This window comes from Carettochelys insculpta, chromosome 1 (genome assembly GCF_033958435.1).
Source record: "Carettochelys insculpta isolate YL-2023 chromosome 1, ASM3395843v1, whole genome shotgun sequence".
Taxonomy (NCBI): Eukaryota; Metazoa; Chordata; order Testudines; family Carettochelyidae; genus Carettochelys; species Carettochelys insculpta.
Genome location: NC_134137.1, coordinates 370,395,851 through 370,400,956, shown reverse-complemented (window position 1 = coordinate 370,400,956; position 5,106 = coordinate 370,395,851). Strand labels below are relative to the sequence as shown.

Sequence of the window (5,106 nt, the reverse complement as noted above, 5' to 3'; positions counted from 1 at the left end):
TTAAGCAAACACAGCCAGAGCCAAGTTCAGAAGCAAACCTTTGGCAAGAATCAGGTCGCCTCCTCACCCCCTCTGATCCCAACCAGGTACTGACCTGCTAAAACCCTGCACTCCTTTTACCCGAGCCTGCTCTGGCTGTCTGCTTCCATAAGGCATCTCAGGCCTGGCAAACCTACCTTTGTCGCCCCTCCTCTGGCTCTATACCGCTTTGTGGGGTAGAGTGCAGGAGGACTGTGGGGTCAGCTGTAAGGAGCTGCAAGGGCCAGGCACCCCATGTCACACAGGGAAGCTACACTCCTTAATCAGAGCCCACAAATGGTTGTAATAATTGTTTTTCTTTTGGTTGGCCTGTAATTTTGCGAGCTGCTTCTTGGAATAAGGGTTGCCTATAGGTGCCCAAATGCTAAGAGGGGACAAGGGATCAGAAGGATCAGCCCCCCTTTTTTCCTGGGGGATGAGTCAGTTAACTCACCCATTTTTCATGCAACACCTTTCTATCCTTCTTATCCCTTACTCTGGCCAGGCAGCACTGAGGGCTGCCTGCGTCAGCCCCACCCCTTCCACCTGAAGCCCTGCCCCTTCCAGGAATGCATTACCCCCCCACCCGACTTTGCCAGAGGCCCATCAATTATGTCAGCCCCTCTGGCTTCTAAGTGAGGGCTGTCACAATTTAGCCTTCTATAATCAAGAATGCTAACACCAGCAGGAGGTTCAGAAAGACCTGACAAACGTCATGTGTGTACGACATGTCGTGAGTGACTTCTGTTGGAGACAAGCTTCACAACATGGCTGCTGTCCTGGCAAGTGTGGAAGGCTCTCTTTGGCTTTCCTCATAGCCACTCAGGGCCACAGCAACTTTGATTCTCAAGTTCACAACCTTCAGACAGCCACACCTGATGCCTTAGCTACTCCATTGTTAGTATCTTGTTACATCAGTGCGAGGCGTTTGGGATGCTACTCTCTCACACTGGGCTGATCTGCGCTGGAAGCATCTACAACCTCTTCATTTTCCAGGAAAGTGTTTCAAACAGGCATGAATAGTTCTAACCAGCAGCAGAATTTAGCTTTTTCAAGTGCTGATGTACCCTGCAAGGGTGAGCTTTTAAAACCAGCTTGGTGGGATCCCATGTTTATTGTTTCCCAGTATCATAGGATCAAAACTTCTCAATATCAAGGTGATTCTTCTAAACACTAGCCACGAAAGCTCAGATTGAAATCTGAAAATCAAGCTGGAGTTCTTTCTGGTTCACTTAGTGTCAGTGGAGTTCTGCAACTGGAATTCAGTTATCAATTCTATTGATGCATGAGGCTGAGTTTCTTTGGATCTGCAGGAGTAGTAGAAGTGAAAAGATATTTTATTCAGTGAAGCAGGCAGAAAAAGACAATGATCATACATCTGGAGCAGGTTTATTGAATAAAGAAGCCATTTTTACACAGTATTTTATTCACAGTAGAGCCACAAAAGAATTAAATCTCTGAGGAAGATGTTATGAAAGAAAATTTTCAGCTCCATTTAGTCACTCCTAAATTTAATTTTTATGACTTTTTCACAGAATAAAGACATTGCATTTAAATATATGATATTTCTCAACAACCCAGTGGTGCCAGCCTTAGTCACACTGAATAGCTTATTGCTAGGGGAGTCTGGAAAACAGAAATATCTCCCTGTGAATAGTTTCACCATTTAAAAAAAAAAAGTCACCCAGCTTGGGATGAAACATCAGAAGTGTGTTAATTTTTGTGGTAAGGGAGTTCCAGAAAATGCCATTTCGGAACCAATATGCCTGGTAGCTGCCTGCTTGGAAAGGTCTTGTCAATTTAACTTTCTGCCTGCATGAAGATTGCCAGGGGCTGGGACGTTGCAATGATTTTTTGATCCCTGGCCCATTTTTTTTGAAAGATCAGGGGCTGTGTGGGCGCTCTCTATTGAAAGAGTGGATTGATCTTAGATCTTGATTTAATTGGGGTTGATCCTGCTTTGGGCAGGGGGCTGGACTAGATGACCTCCTGAGGTCCCTTCCAGCCCTAGAATTCTATGATCTTTCAATCTGCCTTTTTGTGTGTGGACGTGCTCTTTTGAAAGAGCACCGTGGTGTAGATGCAGCCTCTGAGTCTAGTTTTCCCCCTAAAGCAAATAAATGCTGCTACTCAACCTGAATTATTATTCATTCAGAGGTCTTCATTCTGACACCTGGGCCCATACAGAGCGGTATCTTCCATGTGACAGCCCCGGGGAATCCATGTGTGAGTGTGTGTAATCAATAGAGTTGTTCCGGAATTTTTTGTTGGAATGATTTTCTGAAGGGAATTGACCTCTTTGTAGAATGTTGTGGTACTGCCTCTTTAAAATTCATCTTGCATAATCACCAGAGGGAATCCCAGATGAGCCATAATCAAATCTTAAAGATCAGAGCCTGTAGATGGCATCTCGCCACGTAACTTTGTATCTCCAGCCTCGTTCAGGGTTGTCAGTGGCCTGACCACATTAGAAAACCTAACACTTTTTGCAAAATTAAATTTTCTGTCAGAAATATCAAAATAGGTCATTTTGTCCATTTCACCAGACAGCCTGATGAGCTCCTCCCAGGAGGGGTACTGAACTCTGAGGACCCTGGTTGCCCACCTTCCAGGCAACTCACCTGTTTCTACCTCTCTGGAAGCCAGGTGGTGGAACAGGCGGAGCCATGAGGACAGCCCTTTCCAAAAAAGGGCATGTAGAGAGTTTACATGGGCTTTTTTTTGAAAGAAGCTTTCAAAAATAGGGCTTATCGAAGAAGAGCCGTGTTCTTTCGATTTCAGAGTGAAAGAGTGCATTTTGTGTGTGCGTGCTCCGCGTGTTCTTTCAAAAAAGGGCCCCATTTTCCAAAACAACTTGCTTGTGTAGAGGTGGCCAGAAAGTACACGTAAGACCAGAGTCACTGATACCACTAGGGAGCACAAAATCTGCTCTACAGCCTTAGCTAAGAGCCTATTGACTTTCTAGCCCCTATGGTCAGAGGTTCAATCCTACCTGGAGAGGACCTGGGTCTGTCAGCTTTACATATGCATGAGTTTCTTGGCTCTTCTGGGCCTGATTCTGCTCCCAGTGGACCGTATCCAGCTGCCCTTTGTGGTCAACGTGACTCTTTCCATTGACTTTAAGGAGAGTTGGACTTGGCTGTAAATCAATACCTGTACTCTTTGGCATGATTTGCAATGCAACTGGGTGTGCTAGGCAGAGATACCAAATGTACTCAGTAGACCTATTCCAGCTCTGTTTGGAGTCAATAGGAGTATTGCCATAATGTCAATAGGGGCAGGCATAAAGCAAGGTTGTTTGTACCTTGATTGTTAAATACCCCAGCCTGGTTTTCAAGGAAAGTTCAATTGAATCAACTTCATCACTGCACATATCAGAGGGTAAAACTCTTGTTGTGACTAAAGAGGGCTACACACGAAAATCAGTAAGTGTTAAACAGAGTGATTTGACTTTGTGACTACATAAATCAGTATTTCAGTTTCTCATTTGGTGTTCACTGAAATGAAAACATAATCTGAGTTAATTGATCTTCCCCAAGGTGTCTTGTTGCACAGTGTTTTATAAAATTAAAGCCTGTTAAGTTCACACAAAGAAACATCGTTTAGATGCAGAACATAAGCTACCAGCACCTCTAATGCTGCTGTCATGTATGGCTGATTAACCTAGTACTGCAGGAGCCTTGGGCAGGGTTTCTGTGCTGTTAGAAAATATATTTCTACTGAAGAGAATTTGGACAATGAAGGAATCCTACACAAGTCACACTGTTGGAGACTAGACAGGCAGTTTGGATTTCTGAGCCCTTTCCGGAAGCCTAGGTAGACCTGGGAAATAATAATACCAACAGTAATAAAAATAGTACAGAATCCTTCAGACACCTGAAATATACTTTCAGTTTACAAGCCAATACAAGATCACTTGCCACCTCCTCCCAGTGACCCAGGAGTCTGTGAGCTTCCCTCACCACTTGCCGGTGGGTTTATGTGAATGGCTCCATCACAGCTTCTAAAGGCAGCATTTGGCTTTTGTAGTTTCACAAAGACACTGTCTCGCTTAGCATACAAGGTGGCCAAATGAGTATTCAACTTGATTGCTTCAGTGAACAAGTCAATAGCTTTTTGAAGTTCACCCTCACCTAGGGCATGAATACCTTCACTCTCCTTCTCATTGGCCTGATCCAACAACTCTTCAGTTACCTCAACATCATCATCTCCCATTTCTTGTGGATCATCTTTGTCTGGTTCACTCATTCCCTGATTGTCAATTTCCAAGTCACTCTCTTCATGCTCAGGCTCTGGGGGCTTAGCTGGCTCTTCTAGCTGCTTCTCTGTTTCGTCCTTCAGTGTCTCTGCAGAGGCATTGTCCAGAGCAGGTGGTATTGTACCTCCCATGCTGCTCCCCATGCACTGGTGCAGGAAGTGCAGCTCCTCACTGTGCAGCAGGCCTGGTTCTGCTTGCAGAGCTTCACGAAGGCCTGCAGCTCTTTCACCTGCTGCAGATCCATGTCTGGCTGGACTTGTTCCCCACACAGCTCTGCCTCTGTGCTTTCATCCCCTGCTGCAGCCACTGTGCTAAGCCATGCACAGGACTGGCACTGGCCTCCCCACCCCACAGCTCCAGTTTCTTTCATTCCAAAGGTTCCCACAGCAATTAACAAACTTTCAATCAACTTCTGGATCCCGTATTCAAACACAGTTCCCAGGGACTTCAATAAGTCGGCCTGAGTCAGGATAGATGACCGAGAGAATGCTTGGGGAGAAGGTGACATCTTCATAGGTCAGTGAGATGTAGAGATGGAGAGGTCAAGGTGCTGCTGTTGTCCTTTGCAGAAAAATTGCAGCTCACCCATCCCCATTGAGGCTTGTGGGTTTTCTGAGAGGTCCAGCTGCACAGACGTTGTTTGGCTGCAGCCTCTCCAAGATCCAAAATGTAAAAGGTTCAGCTTTCAGCTGGCACAGTGTAGCTGAAGGCAATGAGATCACCTGGATGATATAAAGCAAAGACCCTTTCATCACATAACAAGTTAGGATCCTGCTGACCTAGCTTGTAAGGAAGGGAGAAGAGCCCTTAGGAACACAGGAAGCAGCAAC

The 5,106-nt window shown here is 45.4% G+C and overlaps 1 pseudogene; it reads right to left on the bottom strand.

Moving 5' to 3' along the window:
• Positions 1-3,930: 3,930 nt before the first annotated feature.
• On the bottom strand, positions 3,931-4,520 carry LOC142007516 (hsc70-interacting protein pseudogene; annotated as a pseudogene).
• Positions 4,521-5,106: the final 586 nt, after the last annotated feature.